This window comes from Drosophila tropicalis, unplaced genomic scaffold (assembly GCF_018151085.1).
Source record: "Drosophila tropicalis isolate 14030-0801.00 unplaced genomic scaffold, ASM1815108v1 contig_859, whole genome shotgun sequence".
Classification (NCBI taxonomy): Eukaryota; Metazoa; Arthropoda; class Insecta; order Diptera; family Drosophilidae; genus Drosophila; species Drosophila tropicalis.
In genome coordinates, this window is record NW_027173353.1 from 3,934,646 (window position 1) to 3,958,468 (window position 23,823).

Below are 23,823 nucleotides of genomic sequence, written 5' to 3' on the forward strand. Positions count from 1 at the left end.
GCAAAATCAACTTCTTTCATCATCTTTAAAAATCTGAGCTACCGTAACATTGAAAAGTCAATATTGAAACGAGCAGTAAACGAGGTGAGAGCAAATAATAGCCCAATGGAGAAGAGCCGCCACCACTTGTGACCAGCAGCAGACAGCAAACACACACACACACATAGTTACGCACACTAACACTGCAATCTTGTGCATACTATTGGAGTTGAAGTTGACTCTTGGCACCTTGTCATATTGCTAAAGTGGTTTACTGACAGGGAATTTGAAGGTGTTTGAGTTGTAACCAACTGTGGAATTTCACAAAACAATATACATATTATATATTAGACAACGTTTTTTAGGCTGTCATAGAATATAAATAGAAATTTGTGCATATTTTTGCAATCAACAAAAGATAGCAAGAAAATTTGTCATCACAATGCTCACTATACACTATTTTGTTATCAACAAAAGAAAAGCCATAAACATTTTAAGCAAACTCTCATTCAAAGAGTCCGCAAATGAATCAATAAATATTAAACGTAGCATAGTTATAGCCATAGTAAATGGGAACACTTGGTAAGGGTATAAAATAAGGCATTTCCTTTAGAACAAGTTGCCTAGAATGTTGCTTTAAAGTTGCTGTGGGTTTTTCTCTTGCCTTTCAACCGTAGGAGTTATAAATACCGGCAATTGCTTTTTGCTGTTGCTGCCAATTTAATGAAGATTGACAGCTAGACCAATGTCTCCTGCTGGACAACAAAGAAAAGAAAAGAGAGATGGATAGGCATATACACACACACATACATACACTTAACTTGCTCTGCTTCCTGATCGCGTTTTCTTCTCTTCCATTTTTGTTGTACTTCAAATGGCTCTGATGGATTGCTTTGATATTCTTGAATGTCTGAAGTTGAGGGAAATTGAGTTGCATGCTGCTGCTGCTGTCTGTTCAAGCTACTGACCACAATGGAGGAACAAATACAAGTAGCAACAACAACTCCAACATAGATACAAAATAAAACTAAAAAAAAAAAAAAGAAAACCAAAAAATGATTGTAATTTGCACACCGTTTACACGATACTTGTAGCAGTCTGGGCGTGGTCGCACCTGGTATACTTAGTTTAGATTTAAGATTAGACCTGTGGTCCAGCTTAAAACAAGTAGTTGATGGACAAGTAACAACAACAACAACAACAACCGAAACCACCGAATGTAACCACAAGCATATGAAAGACTTCATGTGTGGCATATGGTAGATTAGTTCTGTAAGTTTTTTAAGTTTGGTAAAATCTAGCCAACAATATGTCGAAAATACAGTTATAACTACAATACATACATATATACACATATCAAAGCATAAATATAGCATATTAGTTTAAAAAAAAATCAAATGATATGCATCATAATATATTACTTGTATAATTTATTATTATTTTGTTTTTTTATGGGCATTTTCCTAGCTCAACATAAAAACTAATGCCTAATTTTCTCTATTTCTAGGTAAGTTTGTGTTTACATAACTGAAATTGGGGAAACAACAACTCTGTAAAGTACAAAAATCCAAGATAATGAAAAGGTAACTAACTAAAAGAAGATTCATTTGGTGGCAGTTAATCGTAAGTAGTCAAACTTGGACTATAATCTAATATAAGTTTCAATATATACTAAAATATATCTTCTTCTAAGGGAAACGAATTGTTATTTCTTATTTATGTCATTTAAAATGTGATCAATTATAATTTAGTTGGCATTTCTGAAGTTGCGTTAGCTTTTGGAGCTTAGATCAAATCCTTTCAGGGTTAGCCTTAATACTTACATGAATATCTAAGGACGTGAGGACTTCCTGACAATTTTGACTCTAAAGTTTTTCTTATGTTGACTAAATTTTCCACTAATAATTAATTAAATAGACAAACTTAATACAGATTATCTTGTGCCCTTAATAAACCTCTGCAATTAAATTTTTCCCTCTCCTCACCCTGGAAATGTAAATTAAATTCCCTTGACAACATTTTTCGTTAACATTTCAACACTTTCAATTAAAGCCCCCAAAAGAAAAAAGTTTCTTATCGTTCACTTTTTCGTTTCTTTTTGGTGGGCCAGCATTCCATTTTCACGCCCTGCAAGTGGCCAACAACCGCGCATTGACCACAACAAGGCGAAAGGAGTGCAACAAAATGTTTGGGCTAAAAAACAAAAGGAAATAAAGAGAAAAGAGCGAAAAAATTCCTGGGGGCGTCGGTAAAAAGCGCAACAGCTTAAGGGCAGGCAAACCAACAGGAAAAGATGTACAAAAGAGAAAAAAAAAAGGAGTGAATGCTTTTAAAAGTGTCATAAAAACGCATAATAAAGTGTTTGCTGACCACACCCCCGCTTTGGCTCTCTCCCTTTTTGGCATCTTAACCGTGTGTTCTGCCATAATTGTTGGTCGAATAATTGCTGTAATTTTGAATGCCATAAAGTTTAATGTGAACAGATAAATTTTCGTTTAAGCAGAGTGGAAAGTGCTCGTCTTGCTATAGCCACTTGTTATTCTTGTTGTTGAACGTTGCGTATGCGCAATATTTAATGCTTGCTGCTGTTGCTGTTGCCGTGGCCGTTGCCGTTGCATTTGTCTGTCATATTTCTTTTATGGATGCCAATTTTTTATGACTTCATTTTTGTAAATAAGCCGCATATGCAACAAGCAAGATACTTCCAGCCAGAACCCTGCCCCCAAGCACCTAACCCCTGCACACTAGACACAGTCTGAACAGTCTTTGGTCGTGTGGGTTGGCATTTTGTTATTGTTGGTTGATAATAAAGCCATAAAGCTGCAACAGCTACAAATTAATTAAACAAATAAACAACATCTGCATAGACAGTAAGAGCACATAAAGACAAGAGGGAAGAAGGCGGTGCGAAAGGTAAGACCAAAGTAGCGAATTGAGTTGAGAGGGGAAGGAAAATCTATGCAAATCTGCCAAGTTGCATGATGTCAGCGTCCAAAATGCACACAACATAAAAAATAAATATGTGGGCATTCCACTGTCGCCTAATCTAATGGTCTTTCACTGCCCCTCACTACCCACGCCCAAAATGATGCCAGATCCCCCTTTATGTTGATCGCAATCGCAGTGCAACTTGTTCCTGTCCAGGGAGCATTACTCATAATTGTGTCGCTCGACTGGACTACCTGCTGCTGAAAGACAGAGAGAGACAGAGAGAGAGAGAGAGGTGTTTTGGGGAAACCTTTTTGGTCAAAGCGTTGGCGTGCTTTTGGGTCAGACCAACCCAACATGGAATCCAACTCCTTTTTGGCATTGTTTGTCTTTGCTTCGTGATTCGTAAATGAAGTCAAGGAGAACATTGGCTGACCAAGGTAACCGGTTTGTGACTTAAGCGTGGGTGTGCCTCTCTGTAACGTCCACTGGTCCAGCTGTCCCATTAAGTAGGCAGGCACCCAGGCAGCCAGCCAGCTAACTCTTGTTAGCCCAAAACCACACTGACGGATTGCTTTCTAATGGACGCCAAATGTAAGACGATGCATCCCATCTGACCCTTTGCATATTTAAGTTTTCCTTTTCTAGGCATGGCGTGACCACAAAATACTCTTGGCCAATTCTGGTTTTATTTTACATCAAAAAGGGTATTTTAAGAGTAGGCACAAACAAAATCCAAATATAAAACTTCCGCTTCGTGATAGGAAAAAGGTAGAAGGACATGAATACAATTCTATAAGTCAAACTACCAATTACGTATGCCTTTCAATTCTTTGGCCCTGTTATTGAGTCAAGGGTACTTTCTAGTCGTTGCATTTGATTCAATATATTGTATAAGCAGCTTCCCTTTATGTTTGTTGTTCGCATGAAAACGGTTAAGTCGCCTCTAGGCGCGTAACCTGTCTTGAGACCTTTTGCGCAAGTGCAAAAATTGGCCAAAGTGGCAGCAGAGATCGGCAACGTTGGTAACTGCAGCAACGGCGGCAACTGGCTGCAAGTTCGTTGTATCTATGTCGCTGTTGGCCACTTTGAAATCGCAGCATGCGATCGCCATATTTGGCCAAAACTGCATTTGCTTAGCCGGCCATTTTGGTTGGCCAAAAACTAGTAAGGAAAACGCTATTGCATGCCACTTGACTTGCCATTGAGTATGGTATTTGGTTAGACTTCGCCCTAGGCCCGCTCGGTTGCTCACCTGCCTTCCCTTCTCCTTTTAATACCACCCTCACCCGCCCGCTTTTGCCACCCAGTCATCCTGGACCGGATTTGTTTCTCTCATAAATCGCATAGAATACTCATTTTGCTGCCGTTGCTGGGTAATCCATGCTCACATTTGACTTTTAACTTTGGACCAACACAAAACTGTGTGCAATGTGGCCAAAACAGTCTTTACCAAATATATTCAACCATTTTGGCCATATTCGTGTTAGATATGCAGTAACCACGAATACGTCATCGATATTCGATATACCAAGCAGATCTGCGTGAGCGATAACTATGATTTATTTGTCTATAGGTCTGTTTGGGGTAATAAGGAAGGGGGGTAGCACGTTCTAGGAGCAACAACAATTACCATATTCCACGATTACCATATATTAAATAGGCTTTATTCACATTACTTAGTAGTTGGCCTCCACCCAATGAAACTACGAACAGAAAGAAATCGATCTAACTAAAGCTTTAACTGATCCTCCAAGCCTTGAGTTACTCTAAATGACTCTAAAACTCTTCAGTGCAAGTTAAAAACCAAAATGAAAGGCATAAAATAATCGACACCACTTTAAAATCTTCGTTAACACCTTTAAAGAACTCTTCAGCTTATCGTATGGAATAACGGTAATGGAGTTTATACTTAATGCAATTATTAAAAAACTTACAAATATTTAATGGTTATGAACAGCCCAGACCAATATGGCCCTTTTTATGTATTATACCTTCTCCGGCTGTTGGCTGTTGGCTGTTTTGGCCGCTTGGTTGGCAAGTGAAACCAAGCAAATCTAAACTAATCAAATTAAGGCCACACTTTAAGAATTAACGCGGCTTGTAAATATTTTTAACGGTGCTGAAGTAATGCGCACCATCAAAATCGTTGCAGCGTGCTTGCAACAACAACAACAACAAGAGTGGCAACAACAACAACAACGACAAAAGAGAAGAAGAAAAATGCAGAAAGAAACAAAAAACCAAAACAGTAAAGCAAACGATGCAGCAGCAACAACAGTAGAAACAGCAGCATATAAACAAACATAATCGGTGGCGCCACGACACGCTTCGTGGGTCAAAAGCAGTTGCAATGACTGCCTAGCCAACAACAACAAAAACCCCAAAAAAAAAAAAACGGCAAAACCAGCAAAAAACAATAACTACATAAGAATTGCTAGAGCTGGTTAAGCTCACCAAAAAAAATTCTAGAAAAATGTCAGTGAAAAAGAAAGAAAAAAGAAAAGACCAACAAACTAAATATAAGAAAAATGGAAAAAACTGCACACACATGCAACGTCAGCAGAAGGCAGAGGAGACGTCGAATAGGGCCAACATGCACATGGCCATAAAGAGGGGAGAGTCAAATTGAAAATTGATATAATTGAGAGAAAAAAGTTACTAAAAATCAAAAGCAGAAAATCTTAAGAATATTTTTAAGGAATAATTTAAAGAAGAAATAGGCAATTGAAAGACTTAGCTAGGCCAAATTTACTAACAATAGATATTAGATGATAGAACAACTTAACTGAATTTCATGTACTTTCATAACATCCCCCCATTTTGTTGGCTACGCCCATGGATCACAGATGTGGGCAAAAGCAAAAAATAAAAACTGAAGCTGGGTCTGTCATGCAGTCAGTTAGTGGTACATTTCCTTAGCACTGCTTTGGCAGTTGCTCTAAAGGCAATCCATCAATAAAACGAGCCCAGGCGCATGCAACGAGTCCGTCAGCCAGATGGCTTAAAGCGAGAGAAAGAAGGAAGGTGGTAAAAGGTGGTGGAGATGATGAAGAGTTGGCTAGGACCACAACGTTATGCCTGTGAGTTTTGTGTGTGTTTGTGTGTGTGAATGTGTGTTTTTTCATGACTTAACTTGGCTGCACTTGGCTGGGTTGTACTTTACGCTCATTATTATGATTATTATTTTGCTCTTTTTAATCTTTTTTCCCCTCAGTGGTAGTGGAAGGTAGGTATGGCAGACATACCGTCTGTTCTTCCGTCCGCTGCTAATGCGGCGCATTCATTCAATCAGTAAAAACAACAACAACAACAAATAATAGCAAACAGCGTGTAATCAACACAGGCATCAAACATTGCATATTTCACAGCGCTTCTCGCTCTCACCTGTTTTCTGTTGTTGTTGTTGTTGTTGTCTGTGTTTACCCATCTGATGTGGCCATTTAACGGTTGTTCAGTAACTTGGCCATAAGCAACCGCAGTTAATTTATGTGTAATTGGCTAAGCGCAACTAGATTGTCTGTCTAAAGGCATCTGTATCCGCAACTGGCTAATGGTTTAGGCCATATGACTGGGCATTAAAAATATAAAAGTCTTAGTGTTGGACAAACCTATGGCCAGATGTGTATAAGGAGATCCCACGAATCTCTGGGCTCCTTTTAAGCCAACTCACTTAACCGTTTAGTTTCAGCTGATAACATTTATCAATTAAGATTTAATTAGTACCTTAATGAAGCTTTTGTAACCCAATGATCTTTACAGCTGAAACCTGTTTAAGCCACTTCAGATTGGTTTGTTTTGGTGTTAAATTAGCCAAACGAAAATGTGTTAATATGTCACATATTTAACATTTCTTTGGTAACCAAAAAAATCCAAAAATATTCGCATAGATCGATACGACATCTGCTTAAAATACACATAATGATAAAAAATTAACAATTAAAATATTGATATACATACATATATGTATGTAGAACGACTTGTTTACAATAAATTATATGGTACTTATTGGCTTTCGTGAATAATGATAGTGGATGGAAAAGGGGGGGGCTTGATGATGCGTTTATGGGCCATTGGTCATTAAGCAATTGCCGACACGTGCTTCCAACCAAAACCAATGAAGCATGTTAACTGGCCATTGCCAGCCAATTAAAGCCAAAGGGCAACACCGAAATGAAGCCAAATAATTAAGCTGCAAATTGTAGCGTAAACTGGTTGTTATTGTTGTTGTTGTTGTTGTTGTTGTTGATGCTGTTGTCGGCACGTGCCAGTGCATCATTCATAAAGTGCAGCAGCTACGACGACGACGATGACGACAACAACAACAACAACAACGGTGTGAAGTGATGCTGCCAGTGTAAACAAAAGCAGAGCAAGAGAGGAAAAGAAAAAATGAAACACAAAACCAACAAAAATCAAGTTCAAAACGACTCGAACGAAACGAAGTCATCGTCACCGGTCGCCCCGTCTTTTCCCCTTCCCACTTCCCCCTCCCACTGGCAACATCAGCTCGTTTTGCGGCCATTCTCCACCTTAATTGAGTGCAACAAGTTGCAGTTGCAGGCCTGTTAAACAGCTCAGCCGGAAGGCGACCGAAAAACGTGTCAAAAGAGCAGCAGCAACAACAACAACAACAAGCAGCCAAACAAACACAAACAACAACCAACGACGACTACTACTTAGTCGCCCCAAACATCCTGACTCTTAGAGAACGTGCCACAAGTTGCAAACAATGCAATTGCCTAATGTTGGCAGCCAGAAAACACACACATTGTTGTTGCTGTTGCTGTTGTTGTTGTTGACGCTGTCTGTCATAGACAGACAGATTACCGGCAATAGCAGCCAATTGAAGGTCGCCGTTCCCATCAATGCCCGCCTGGACTGACTCACGTTCTGCTCATTTGCAGCCAAAGCTTTCTTGCTTCTTCTGTGCAACAAGCAAACGAACCAACCAACCAACCAAACACCCACCCACCCGATCATCCATCCATCCATCCATCAGCCACTCTGTTAGTCAGTCAGCTATTCATTTATTGTTCTCCCAGTCCCTCATTCTCGTATTCGCACTCGCTTCCATCCCATTCCATTCCATTCAGTTGGCAGTTTTTGCTTAACTCTCTCGGGGTCAAGGTAGTCGTCACTCTTGATAATCATTATGTATTTTATATGGCACAGTGGTATTAATCAAGAAAAAAACAATACAAAGAAATGGCAAATGAAAGTTAAACTTTGTTTACTGACGAAATCTATATTATTTTAATTGAGCTATCCCTTAAACAGTTTTTGTCCAATTTCTTGAAAAAACAAATTGTCTTCAGATATTTCTATATTAAATTTCAACATTTTTAAACATTACCTAAACCCTTATGGATTGATAGGTTACAATGACAGATACCGAATAGAAAGTTGAAGGTTCACAACTTACTTTACACTCCTGAGTAGAGAATTATGACGAATCCTTTGCATGTTTTAAGGTCTATCTTTGAGGGTAATTTAGTATAAAGTTTATAGAAATGGTTTTCTTAAGTAATTCTGAGATTTTTAAAGTTTTTCTTAACAAAGTTTTCATTCAATTTGTTCCACTGTGTTTCTGTCATTTTTGTGGGCGAAACGGGAGCATCCAAAGCAGCGCAGCTTATTTAATTTTAAATATTGCTGTTGTTGTTGTTGTTACTTTTAGTCTAACTATTATTATTGTTTTCTTTTTTTGATGCTATTTTATTTTATTTTTTTGTCTTCTGTTTCTGCTGGGCTTGGCATAGAGAGAGAGAGTCATGCGGGCCAATCATTATTACATTTGATCAAAGTCAATTTGCAAATTAACAAAATGGTTACATATTTAGTTGTTGGCTAACAACAAATAGGCCCTATTTTGATTAAAAACAAAAGTCATCTTACATAACACCCGTAACTTTGTAAACCATTGGAAACTTTAATAATCAACAAACAAGCAAAAAAAAACAAAATGTTTTGTTTTTGCCTCTCGAAACTGAAAAAATGTTCGCATTTTCCTACAGCTTTTGTCGTTGGCGTAGTTTAATTTCACAGTTCAGTGCGTTTTGAGGCGACCAGATCGCGGCTTAGACGCGCCCATCTGCCCCCAGTCATATGTATATCCATAGATACAATATCTGAGCGTACTTGTCTAGTTACTAGATAGTTACTTTCATATTTTACAAGTCACATGTAGCCATTTTCGAAAACAAAAGGCAACGGATTCCATTCCAATGCCGGTTGCCAGACACTCCGACTGACTGAATGACTCTGACTTGTTATTCTTCTTTTTGTTTTTTTGCCAAAAATGCAACCTTGGCTTTAAAGCGGAAGTTCAACGCGACGTTAGGTCGCCTTTGGATTTTTTTTCTCGTCTGTTTTTCTGGGGCATTATGTTACTTTTATTATTTAGTTTTTTTTGTGAATTTATGCATTTTGATGGGATTTAAAATAACTTCTGGGTTTGTTTGTAGATTTATGATATTTTGCATTATTTTCATATGCATTTTCAAATACTTACCTTTGCGGTAGTTGCTTAAGACCAGGCCAGAAGAAGCCTTGAACTAGTATAAAGGAATGAGTTTACAGTGAGCTATTTGCAAGAGTATTTATATCCCCATTCATTTGCCTTTTTACAACCGCAGCTAATTAATCGAAATTGAAAAACTATTTTCTATTGAGAGGTAAAGGCCTCTCTTAACGCTTTACGAAATTGACTATATATATGTATATGGGTTATAGGCTTTCTCTTTAATCAATTCCAAGCGTCTCTGATACCTGAATTTTCGATGTATAAAAAAAGAATAGCCATAACATTTAATATTTCTTAAATCCTTGAGATAATCTGCTCACTATAAACTATAATAGTTTACTCTATTGTCTTTTACTTTCTCAGATTTCCACTTTCAGTTTATGTTTTTTGTTCACTTGAAAAGTTGCCAAATTTTCCATCACATTTATTCCTTTTTTTTTATTTAATTTTATTTATTTGTTTCTTTTTTAATATTTGCTTTTATGCTAATGGAATTACATTGACAGATTTTTTGTGACTTTTATTACATTTATTTTGTGCATAAATTTTGTGTTTTTCCTATTATTATTTATTACATTATTTTTTTTTTTTTTATTTGGGGGCATTTCTTTTTTTTTGCAATAAATTGAAATGCCATTAAAGTCAATTAATTGTTTTTATCTTTGACAAATTTTTCGATAATGTAGCAAACAAGAAAAAAGAAAAGGAAAACCATAAATAATAAATGATGCGATTTTCCATTGCCAGCAATTGGAAATCTCTTGTGCTGACAATTCAATGCAATGGAATTAAAGGCAATTCCTGAGCCTGTATAGGGATATACTTTCTGAGTGTGTGTGTGTGTGCGTGTGTGTGTGCCCGGCTGTTGTCACTTGACTTTCGAAATGGCAACTGTTTGCCGTTGTCCGTGCATCCTTTTGGCCATTGTTGGTTACAGAGATTTACAGCAATGCCCAAGAGAGCCGACCAGTTGGCCCCCTGCCGACATTTAATTACGCCATAATTTCGCTGTCATGCTGCCGCCGCTGCTGCATGTCGTTGCCTTTGCTTAAATACCCTATCTAAAGGGTATATTCAGCATTAAATTTTCGCTCAAAATTGTAATTTAAAAAGTATGACTTTTGAAAATTTTTTAAAAATATTAAAAAACAAAATCGAAAGTTTTTTAGTTACCCATCCTATAGAAAAATCTTTAGAGTATATTCGTATAAAATTTCAAGTCAATCGGCTGATTATAACTCAAGATTTTATGGTCGGTTTTGAGAAGCAAAGATTTAAAAGTTTTTGGTTTTAAGATATTTAAGATAATATTCTTTTAAGAACTTAATAAAAAGTTAATAAATCTCAAAAAGAACCAATTATATATTTAAAGTTAATGGCTCAGTGGAAACTTAGCCGAACGTGAAGGGAAATGGCTTTTCCCTTGCCATAAAGCATTATGGAAAGCTAGGCTTAATAGGGTTTGATGGAAAGAAAGGATTATGGATTAAGGAATAATTTATTTATGAAGAACTAAACTGTAAGAGGTTTCCAAGTCAAGGGTATAAAATTTTCAGTATATCTCTTATTAAGTGAGTTGGATTCTCTTCTCTTCTCTTTTTTTTTTTGGTTTTTAATTATTTGCCCAGCTTTTGCGGAGAGTTGTAAAAAAGGAGTCACCGAGACCATTGCATGCATCTTGTTGTTCGGTGGGGTAGTTGGAAGGTTTGGGGGCCAAAGTGCGGATTGAAGGGGCTGTGTTAATGAGCCAACATTGTTGTGTTAATTTGCCAGCGAACTGTGCCGAGAACAGAGAACGGCACAACGGCATTACCACGGATTTTTTTTGGTTTTTATTCCCGCCTGCCTGCGCCTTTTTTTATTTGTTGGGTTTTTGTTATCTTGTTGCTGTTGCTGTTGTTGTTGTTTGTTGTTGGTTTTGGGTTGGTTTTATTTTACAGTCGAGAAGTGGAGTTATTAAATTGACATTCCCGCTGCTGATGACGCGTTGATTGCAATTCCCGGCAGAAGGACATGTAATTTTTATGGCCGCCATTTTTTGCCGAAATTCAATTTGTCATTTAATTGATTTTAATGTGCACACAGAACACAGCGCCGAGCCGCATATTGCATTTTGTGTGTTGTGTTTGTTTCACCGTCAGAAGGAACGCCAAATGCAAATTCTCATCCATCCTCCCCACCTACATACATATGTACATCTGCATTCCTTTTCGACCAAAAAACTTTAACAAAAAAGGCGCGGGGGAAAAAGAAGAACTGACCACACGCTTAATATTTTATGCATATTTTGTGGGCATTAAAAATTAAATTAAACAAGCAAATGTATTTTTGTGTTTTTGTATTTTATTTATTGCTTTTTACACTGCGACCAACAGTCCAACAGTCCGACCACCCTGCCCCTAGGGGTTGCACCTACACGAACGGAACGTAACGTAATGCCTCTACGCCTTAAAATATGCAATACAAATGGCAACAAAAATATATATGTACATATACCAACTACATATGTAAATATATGTATATAGCGCACACACACACACAAATGTTGTAAAAACATTTTGGAAACGCTTCGTCATCCATCGGACATTCCCAAATGCATTGCATTTATTTTTCTTATTTTTTTTTTTTATTTTTGGTTGATTCACCAAAAAATTTGTTGATTTTATTTAAATAAAAATATACACATAAAACATATCAAAATAGTTTTTTTTTTCTCACATTTTTCGGTTCGTCTATATAAAAACGTTGTAAAATACACTGAACTAAGCCCCTAGCTATCCCAAGGTAGTTAATGTGCGAACATTTAATGCGTATTTGTGTATCTTTAATACAAACTAAACATCAAATTTCCCAATGGCTAAAGAAAAAACGAAAAGATTTTTAATGCTCATGTTTTAATCATTAAGTTTAATGGGGTTTGGGGGACTTTTCCCTCTATTCCTTGCCTTGGGGACTAATTTTTCCTGTCCCCAAAAAGGTTGTCTAGTGCTCTTTCTATTCCTTAATGTCTTGGCCATAGTTTAAAGACAATTTTCTTCTTATATTACCCATTGGAAAGAAATTTCATTAGATAATGTTAGTTAACGCATTGTTTGACCTTTCTTCTTCCTTTTTTATCTATCATAACGATTCACATAAGATCACTTCTTGACTAATTGCATTACCTAATACTTCCAGGACCTCAAAGATTACTTTAAGGTTTCCTTTTGGCATATACTGTCTTTAGTTAAGTTAGAGTCCAAACATAAAACCTAGAAACTAACTTTAAGGACTTTAATGGCTTTAAATACATTCCTCTTGAAAAGACTCTTTATAGTGTATGAATTTCCTTTTTATTAACAAACGTAAACTACAGAAAATATCCCTAAACAAACTTACTTTGATGAAGAAGGACCTGCCCAAACTGAATGTTGATGTTTAAAGAGAATTTCCAAACAAAAAATTCTTATAAAAAAGAAATATTTTTATTTAGTTGAATAAAAATTGTTTCCCAAGCGCAATCATTTAGTTTATTCCCACACACACACACAGGTCATATATGTATGTATGTATTCAACCACAATTGTAACTATTGTCATTCTATTTGATTTACTCTTAAATGCTTCAGGCCAAATACCTAACTGTATATGCCTCCTAAAATTAAACATTTATTGTATTCGCATATCGATTGTGGAATGACTGTAGGGTATATTACATGGCTAAAACGAAAGACCAAGAATATTTAACAATAAATAAATATGTACATTGCATATGTAAATAAATGCAGTGTGTGTGTGTATGTATGTGTGTATATGTTGTCAGTTAATTACAAATTGCATTGCAGCACCAGGCCGCATTTTGTTTGGCTTATTAGCGAGCTGCTAATTTGATTTGATTTACATTTGCATTTTATACCATTTGGAAGGACACTACACGATTGTTTTGTTTTCTGTTGGTTAGTTTTCGGGCAACTGTCACTGATTTGGATCAATTTTTAGTGTAAATACAATGTGGTTTACCGGACATCAGTAGCAGCAACAACAGCAACAACAACAACAACAACACCATCAAAATGCTACTGGAAACTAACCAACAAAAGTTTTACTTTACTTTAAATGCCCTTTCTCGTAGTTTTATCAGTTGAAAGTTAACACAAATTTTAAACTTTTTAGCTTAGCCTAATCAATTTGTGTTTTTGGGTTTACTTATGTTTTAGTTAAGTTTCAAATATTTTGAGGAGGAGAGTAAAGAAAAGGCATAAGCTTAGATCCCCACAAGTCTTTTAGAACCTACTTATCCTGATCTTAGCATAAGTAAAATCCTTTTAAGTTAACTTAAACCGATTTTATGGAATCTTGATAACATTTTTATAAAACAAAAGCAAAAATATGTTAATTTACCCCATTAGTAAGGGTCTTTTAAACCATTAATTCCTTTAGTATACCTTCATTATTCCTTTAACAAGTTTCGATTTTCAAATTTGTTAGCCTAAAGTCGGATTCCGATTGATTATTATCTCTGGAAGCTAAATGTTATAGTGGTCAGATTTGAGTAGGTATTAAGTTGAGTTTTGTATGCACAGACAAAGAAAGACGACCAGAAGGACATGTCTATCAATGTGGTCGTTAACGACTCCTTGACTCCGTTACAATTATCTGACTAAAAATATAATACACTTATAGTATATAGAAGCAGCTGAAACAATGACAACATTTATGGGTAAATAGGGCTATATCTCATATGATGCTAAAGTATTACAATTGCTTACAAAAATTATTTACGATTAAATTTTTATATTTTCATGTGCGCTTGGGTATTTTCTTTTCTTATTTTCTGATGCGTGAGCTTTTAGCACATATTTTTTTCTCTCCAAGTACGTGCAACGTGCACGATAATGATGATATCTATGGAAAGCTCAACCCAACTGATATGTAGCTCCCCTTCCCCTTTGGCATTACAGAAATGTGAGGCCTGAGGCCGCCCACACACCATTTAAGGTAAACGTGAACTTTGCACAGTAACTTACTATATATCAACTGATATATAGCTATATGGGCATGACCATAGCTGTTTCTCACGCTCGAAAATATGGTTTTTTGTAGTTTGTTTTTTTTTGCTATGATGTTGTAAACTGCCAGCAAGAATTGCCCGTTTATGGCTACCAGAAGGTTTCTACCAAAAGCGCTAAATTTTCTGATTTTGTTGTAGTTGTGTGTGTGTGTTTGTTTGTTTTTTGTTGTTGTGTTGACAAGCGCCCGTTTTTGCCTTTTTGTTGATTGTGTTGATGTTGCGCATGCGCCGAAGCTGCCACACGTTTTGTGGGGTTTGTTTTTTGGGCGAGTGTGTCAAGGTGGAGGAGCGAGTGGTAATACATAGTGCAATCTGAACTGCAGGCAACCATCATTTGCAGTTGGCCTATACACTCCGAGAGAGAGGCCTTTTATGGTCATTTTATATACATATTTGTATTTGTTTTGGCTTCTTAAACATTTTTCTCGGACAGTTTAATTATTGGGCGCTAATTTAATTTATACAATATTTTTTTTTTTTTTTTTGTTGGTTGATTAGCAGTCACGCCCTAGCTTATGGCCATCTATTGGATATCGTATGATGGCACTCACGTGTGTGCTGGTTATTCCAATATTTGTTGAGGCAATTTGGAAACCAAAATTGAGAGATCATTAAGCTAAATAAATACTTTACACAAAATTTGGAAAACATCTTAAGTTTCATAACAAATCTACATAGATTAATGAAAAATTTAAAGGTTTAGTGGTTTGTTTAGTCCTTGTTACTTAAGCCCGCCCAGAAACTATGTGACCCTGAAAAGTCCTATAGAAAGATAAAAGGACTTTTTCGCATTAAAAGTGTTTTGTCTTTGAGTGGCAGAACGGCCACCTTAATGTCCATATTAGAGCTGGGGAAACTATCGATGGGGTCATCGATAATTTCAATGGTCAATTATCGTTGGTTTCCCAGCTCTAGTGAAATAATAAGTGAAATCCTAAAATAAACACAATAAGCCAAGTGAATTTTAAACCAATTTGAGTAACTGATTATCAAACTAATAGCAACTTGGCTTGAAAATGTGGACTTTAACTGTCAAGGATTTTCATTTCTGATTTCGTTTCTAACAAAAAACAAAAAACAATAAAATTATAAATTTCTACAGAACTTGTGAGTGATTGTGCAACAAATTCGATTTTAAAGAACAACAAAAATTTAATGGGCTTTGTGTCTTGATGCTTTGGCAGTTGTTGTTCTTTTTGTCCTAATTCAAACAAAAAACTGGCCCTGTGCCCTAACACACATTCCCATACACACACACACACACACACTCACACAGCACATTGAGAAGGAGATCTTTTTTTCATAATGGCACGGCTAAAAGAGAGCGTCAAGCTTCCATCACTCTCACTCACTTTGACGCTATCTCTTTTTGTTACGCTCTTCCCCCATTGCCTGCGACGCAAATACCGTTCTTTTTTATATTTTTTGTGCTTGTTGTCTATATGTGTGTGTGTGTGTGTGTGTAATTCGCATAACTTTTTTTCTTCATTGTATGCGTGAGTGTTTATTTAATAATTCGCTTCTCTTGTTGTTGTTGTTTTTGCCTCTTCTCGATTATTTTGCATGTGTGAGTGAGTGAGTGAATGAGTGAGTGAGTGAGCAAGCGACGGAACATTATTATTGCGTGTCGCTGCCGCAGTCGCTGCCTCTGCCTCAGTTCCTTTCTAAGCGGCATGCGGTGTAATTCTCAAAACGGTCTGAATTTTTGCATTATCTTCATAATGTATGATCATATCTCACTCTCCATCTGTGTGTGTGTGTTTGTGGTGTGTGTGTGTGTCAGTTTGTAATTGTTAAAAAGTGAAAAGTAATGATGATTACTGATTATAACAGTAAAGAACAAGCACAGTACCTTGTAATAATTCCAACTCTTTTGAGTTCCAGTGACGTGCGAAAGCCAAATAAAACAACAAAAATACCGATAATGAAGAATATTTTTAGCATTTAATCAATCGTGATTGATAATCGTGTTGTCAATCGTTTTAACCCGAACATTCGACTTGGGACCACCCGATACTTGGGACCCATCGAGCTTACAACAAACTAATCATTATATAATTATTGATAACCGCTTGGATTCAACTTGTAAGGAAACAACTATTACATAAGTTAAAGTCATTAAAGTAAATAATTTAGGTTCTTAGTTTAACTATGATTAGATATGGCTAAAGCTGAAATTTCACAGGATATTTGCAGTTTTCCAAAAATATAATAGCAATAAAAAATAACAGTATGTATTATCTCGAGATTATGTTTTGATTACAGAATATTATTATTATTTTTATTATATGCAGCACGAGCTAAGATAAGTTATTGAAATAAACAGGAAAATAGTGCGTAGCTTTTCGTCTTATCAATGAATTGTATGAGTTCATTCATAAACCATTTAATCATTTAATATTAATAATAATAATAAACTTTCCCCGAATACATTCAGACCATTCTTTGCTCTGGCAAACTTAATCTTAATCCATGAAACTTCTAATAGGAACTTGTAAACTACAAAATTAGAGAGATTGGTTCTTGTAGTTTAAATAGGTTTTGCGCTCCAGATGAAGTTTGTCCTTTGGATAAAACATACCAAATGTTGTTTGACGGTATTTTCAAGGTGATACATAACACTGACTTTTGTTAAAGGTCACTTTGGACATGGATGAAGCAATTAAAAACAAAATATTATTGTATAGAAACTCACTAACCAAACCGATCTCACAATGTAGATCAGGGCAGCAGAGCGATTTTGATTATATAAATGGCAAACAACAAACAAGCAGCAAAAAAAAAAATGCAAAAATTCTAAATTTATAAAAAAGCAACAACAAAAGTGGGTATGCATACATGCATACAAACATACATATGTGTATGTAGATGCATAGGTATTTGTGTATTATATTGACTAACAGCTACAACAAATTGGGCAGCTCGCCTGTCTGTTGCTGCATTCGTGTGTGTGTGTGTGTGAGACTGATCAAAGCAGCGACGTTGGCAGCGACCGTTAAAAAGGCCCTACACGCGCATGTAAAGTTACCCACAAACACATTCGCACACACACACACACTGCATACTCACACATACAAACCGAACCGAGTGCCAAAAATAAAGCAACAACAACTACAATACAGACAACACAAAAGCGGCGTCGACTGCGACGCAACTAACGCCAAGTAAAACAGGCAGCGGCGGCAACAACAAAAACCATGACAAAAAACATTTTTTTTTTTTTTTTTTTTGCCTTTGGGTCGTAAGTTGACCTTCAAACAAGCAACATTTGCCGAAAAAATACGACCATACACACACATCAAAAAGACGAACGAACGACGCCTCACACACACACACACGAACATAAAACTCAAATTGGCCAAAAATGAAAAAAAAAAATTGCAAGCTTTTTGCTTTTTTGGCTGCGCCCATATTCTCATTCCTCAAAGTGTGGCGGGGGCGCGTCGTGGTGTTAGGGGTTGCGAGGCGGGGCAGGGTACAACGATGACGCTATGTGCATACCATGATTGTTGTTGTTGTTGTTGTCTCATAAAATCTAATTTCGTGAGCACATTTCACAAAGAGAGTGAGCGAGAGATAATGAGAGCGGGGGCGCTAGTGCCGCTGCTGCTGCCGCTGCACATGTTGGCTGCTAAGCCCGTTGATGACTGCGCAGTCAACTCGGTCAGTCAGTCAGTCAGTTGGTTGTGGTTATTGTTGTTGTTATTATTGTTTTCTTTTTTTTTTCGCAAATCCGAAAACGTGCAGATCGTTCTATCTGCCTCGGCAAACATTTTACCAAGCTCTTACTCTCCCTCTCCCTCTCACGATTTCTGTCTTTCTCTCGGTTTCACTCTCTTGCAATCGAGGGTTTGCTCTTTTACTGTTCGCAGTCGCTCTTTTGCTGCTGCTTTACAAATTTTTTGTTTGCCATTTTTGCGAGCGCGTATCTGTGTGTGTGTGTGCGATCGGTATCAAGGTTTTTGGCAATTTGGTTCGTGTCTACCGATTCAGTCGGTAGGTCGCGTCGACGCCGCTGCTACTGCTGTGCTGTGCTGTTTGTTGTTGGTTCTGCTGCTGTGCTGCTTGCGCCTTTTTCTAGTTAAGAGCTTGCGTCCGTCTCTCAGTCTGCGTGTGTATGAGTGAGTGCGTTTTTTTATACCCTTTCAAAATGGGTATATTAATTTTGGTCAGAAGTGTGCAACGCATAGAACGAAGCATCTCCGACCATACAAAGTAAATATATTCTTGATCAGCACGACGAGACGAGTTCAAATAGCCATGTCCGTCCGTCCGTCTGGATCAACGCAAACTCCTCCTAGACCGTAAGAGCTATAGAGCTGAAATTTTGCACATAGGCTTGTATAATAGCATGGGTTGTATATCTCGGATTCAGCCGGATCGGACCACTATATCATATAGCTCCCATACAAACCCCAAAGTCACGAACAGTGACTTTTCTCAATAACTTCGTTTTTTTCTGTGCTATTATAGTGAAACTTAATATTAGAGAGTATATTACGCCTATAAACTACTGTGCCAAATTTTATGAAGATCAGATGACTATATCATATAGCTCCCATAGGAACGATCGGTCAAAAACAGTGACTTTTGTAAATAACTTTGTTACTTTTAACGCGATTGCTTTCAAATTAAACATTTCTTAATTTAATGTATCTGTTAATGACTGTGTCGAATTTGGTAAAGATCGGGTAACTATATCATATAGCTCCCATAGCAACGATCGGTCGAAAACAGTGACTATGATCAATATCTTCGTTGTTTCCTATGATTGTAGGCCATTCTTTCGCAAACATAAGCTTTTTTATATAAAACGTTCTTCCACATTGATGGCTAATAGGTAAGGAAAGAGTTACCAAAAAAGTTGCAAGGGTATACAAACTTTGACGCGGTCGAAGTTAGCCACGGCCCTCTGCTTTTTTTTTGCGAATTGGCGATCAGCATACATATGTGTAGTACGTCGAAGTCAACGCTAACGCCAACGCCAAAAACACTGCCGCAGCAGCAGCGCGTTTTGCGGCACTCTTAACCTATTTTCTCGCGAAACGAACATTAGTTACAATTTTGTTGTGATGTTGCGCGGCACGGACGGGTTGCGGTTGCGCGTATTCTAACCACACTTACATATATATACTTACATACAAATATATATATATATATATATATCTACACACGCACACAACAAATACACACTCCTTCTCCCTCTCACACGCACACGCATGCTGGGAATATTACATCAAAACCCTTCTAAGAAAGAAGAGGAATAAAAAAAAATATATTATACAACAAATCTTTTTGCAGTTTTTATGCAAAAAACATAAATCAAGTGCCGCCTACAAGTGCCTAAATAATATAAAAATAATCATTTATGAAAATCAGTGCTAAATATTAAATAATTTTTAACAAAAAATATAAAAAAATGTGGTTCATTGGTGCAATTTTAAAGTTTTATGCCCAAAGCTGAGTGCGGTATAAGAAAAATAATCGCAAAAAATAAAAAGGAAAAATTTATATATCGGCAAATTACTTTGTTGTGACCCTACACCAACTGTACTTGGTCTGATAAATTTTTTTTTCTTACATTTTTGTACTAATCCTTCAAGAAGAAATTAATCAAATTGGATTATACAAATTTTTGGCTGCTGCATCACCCTCTCTGGGACAGGTTAGTAATAGTTGTTACAACAGCAAAAATATTAAGTATACGTAGACGCAGCGACGGTGTTCACGATGATGATGATGATTATGATCGTTGACGACCTGTCTCAACGGCAACGCGAAACTGAAAATGAAAACGAAAGCGAAAGTGTTCGAGTGTTGCGGCGGGCATTAAGTAATATTCTCGTATATTATATTATGGTCGTATACTATATATCAGAAGTACAATAAGTGAGAAGATAAGAAGTTTTTCCGAGAATAATTCATGTGTAGAGTTCAACACTTGACAGACATTCCTTAATACTTACATTAGTACAAACGTGTGTATGTGTGTATTAAGTATTTTTAGGTCATTCTATGTGTGACTTGCTGATATGATTTGAGGTTATATAATACAGTACAATACATCTAGGACGAGTTTCAAATACTAAATCAAATTTAATATCAAAGACTATTCAATTTGTACAAAAATGTATATAAAGGACCTTCAACTGCCCTTACTGACGACTGTACACGTACATACATATGTTTGTGTGTATTTTCCCTAGTCATTCAGTCTTATCTGTTGACAGCAATAATAAAAAGTAAAAAAAAGGGAAAAACATTGTGCCAACCCCATCAAAAACCACAATTACATCACAATTTCCTAAAGTTAAAAGCAATTTTTATACTAACCCATGCCATGAACCTATCATCTGTATCTATTGGTCTATCTGATTGACTGACTATCTATCCAAAACGAGTCTGAATGATTGTGAGTGATGTAAAAAGAAACAAGAGGATTATTTTGACTCTCGAATGGCGATTCATGCCGCCGCCCGCACACAATTCAATTTAGCATATCAAGTCATGCGTAAAAGTTATCTAAAAATATACAACTAAGTACAACCGCACACACACACACACACACACACATACGTACGTATGTATAAAAAACCTAAAACATGCGAAAATTATCTATAAATTTAAATTTTTACAATCTGTGCGCGATTTAAAAAATTTCGCTGCCCAAAAAGCTACCGCTGACGTCAAACAGTACACAGAACGTCAACGTCAGCGTTAACGTTGCTGCCAAAGTCGACGTTGACGTCGTCGTCGCTGCCAGCAGCAGCAATTTATTTTACACAATTAAGGGTGTGCGCGAAACGATCTGAATAGAACCGTACCGAACCGAACCGAAATAGAGGCCAACTGAGCGAGCGAGCGAGAGAGGGACAAGGATAGATAGTAGTTAGTGAGTGAGGAATAGGGAGAAAGAGAGATAGTGCCATACATCATATATACATATGTATACATCATATATGCGCCAATTTAGATTAAAAGGCACACGCCCCTGCCCAGCCCACCACATCTGAAGAAAGGCAAAGGTTATCTTGAAGACAACATGCCGAACTCTACACACTCTTACTCTCAAGAAAATCTAATTTGGCCAAAGGGAAACCCGTTTTCTATCTGCTAATATATCCTTTCTCACTGCATTAGTTGCAGGACTTTCTATTTCAAAGATTTGCATGATTTCCCTCAGATGGTGTAAATTTTGTGGTAATTAACATAGAGCATTAAATCCATATGGTTTCATTAGCTGAGCGATTAATTTGGGTAAAATTGAGGCACAGATGGACCTAATACATAATGTTAATTCAAAAATATAGACAACCATTTGAATTTTATTTAGAATTGCCAAATTCGAGGAAGGCTTATCTTGATTGAACGATTTCTAAACATATAATGAATCCTTTTTGGTCTCTCACAGGACATGTTTTGCATAATAGTTTCTGTGGATTCTAAATCCAGTAACAGGGTATAAAAATTTAAAAAATTTACAGCAAATTTATTTAGTAGAAAATTGAGTTAACGGTTGCTAAAATAATAAATGGGGAAAAACCGCCGCTTGAGTGCACAAAGGCAACGCATTGTTGTTATTGTACATGCAATAGACACATCTACATACACACAAATATGTGTATGTAGTATTTATTTATTAATTTTGTTGTTTTTGTCTTTTGCATTTGTTATTTATTTATGTATTTATGCAATGTTTTATTATATAGATGTATATGTATGTATGTATTTTTTGTGATTTAGAAAAAGAAAACAAAAGTTTGTTTTTCTCAACTTTTTTGTTTGTGACGGTGTGAAAAACGGAGGCAAAACATTGAGAGCGAATAATATTCGCACCAACTGTGCAAATATTGGGAGGCTCTTATTGTTATTTTGCAGAGAGAGAGAGAGAAAAACACTATGCGAAGAAAAAACAAAAAGGGGGGCCAAAACTTAAGAGGGAGAGAGGTAGATAGAATGTGTGTATGTGTGTGGGGGGGAGAGCACCTAATACCCCCCTCTTGCCTAACCCTAACCCTAAGTATAGATTTTAGCCGGCAACGAAGTGGCCCATACATGAAAATTTGGATCACGTTAGCTGTTTAGATCATTGGCAAAATATTAGCACACATTCTGGGTCCTTACCCACCCACCACCTACCCTCCACACGGCTCTCTCTCTGCTTCTTAGCTTCCCTTAGCCATCAATTTGTTGAAATGCTTACGTGCTTGTGCCCATTACGGCTCATTTCGTCTTGTTGTTGTTGTTTTTTTTTATTTGCACCCTTAGCAAATTTTCTTGTTGTAGTTTATTTTTGTATTTCGTTCATTCTGCGCCATCTTATAAATAAATTTATACAAAATACAAAATTTTGCAATTAAAAACCTAAAACCGATAAGCTTGCTACCCTGTAAAAGACATAAAGAAGAGAAAGCAATCAAATTAGATAAAATAAAATCAAGTTTCTTAACTCAAAATTTATGACTGGCTTTGGCTTAAATCAACAAGTTTATTAATCAGAATCCCAGGACATAGTTTCCTTTATCTTCTACTTGGACATAGAAGAATATTCCCTCTCCCATGGCATTTAATTGGCCACAGGGTATTAGGATTTAAAAATAACAGTATAGACATATCTATATAAGTATATGTTTTGTATCTATATATATACTATATCCATATATATTCAGATTCTGTAGTTGTGTAGTCATTTTGTTAAGTTGAAACTCTGTAGACAAGATGCCAATCCGAATGTGAATACCTTCCAAGTATTTGCAAACAAAAACATAAATTATTTTCACTATGTGGTATATTTAGAAGCTACGATTTTTGTATTTTTCTTTAGAGAGAAGGAATCTGAATATTTATAATTTGTGAATTTTTCAAGCGTTTCCCGCTATTTACATACATAAAATATATTCGCAACAAAAACTTTAACGTATTCTAAATAAATACAAAGCTTTCTATGTGTGTGTTTTAAGTAAACCATCTAACTTATTTTTATAAATATTATATAAATAGATTAGTCGTGTAAATTATATGAAATTTGCCTACGTTCTGGAGCTATATCCTTAAATATGTTAAGGTATGTATTTAGAATCAAAAACAAACTGTCGTTTAGTCAGTCAATATATCTTTAGGTTTAAACAGACCTAGTCTTATATGGAGATAGTTCAATTAAGGTAAAGACTTTTGAATTATTAGATCTAGTCTCTACCTATTTGTTGTATATAACATACTCTTTGAAGGGAGTTTAAGGTCTAAGGATTGTACGATCCTTTCTAGTCTCTATCTAACAGCCTAGACGAGATCTATTATAACTTGTTTACTTTGAGTTAGTTACCGAAACTGTTCCAAGTTAC

General features: G+C 36.3%; 1 protein-coding gene across 8 annotated transcripts in view; it reads left to right on the forward strand.

Moving 5' to 3' along the window:
• The window catches only part of fru (fruitless), a 142,743-nt gene that overhangs the window by 87,533 nt on the left and 31,387 nt on the right, over window positions 1–23,823 (forward strand). The window contains exon 1 of one of the 8 annotated variants that reach the window (XM_068298124.1): window positions 16,439–16,567. The exons of 6 other annotated variants lie outside the window; for them this stretch is intronic. The gene's annotated coding sequence lies outside the window, so the exon portion shown is untranslated. Of the gene's footprint in view, window positions 1–16,438; window positions 16,568–19,546; window positions 20,148–23,823 lie in introns of those variants that run through there. One more of the 8 variants, XM_068298123.1, reaches the window with a different exon arrangement.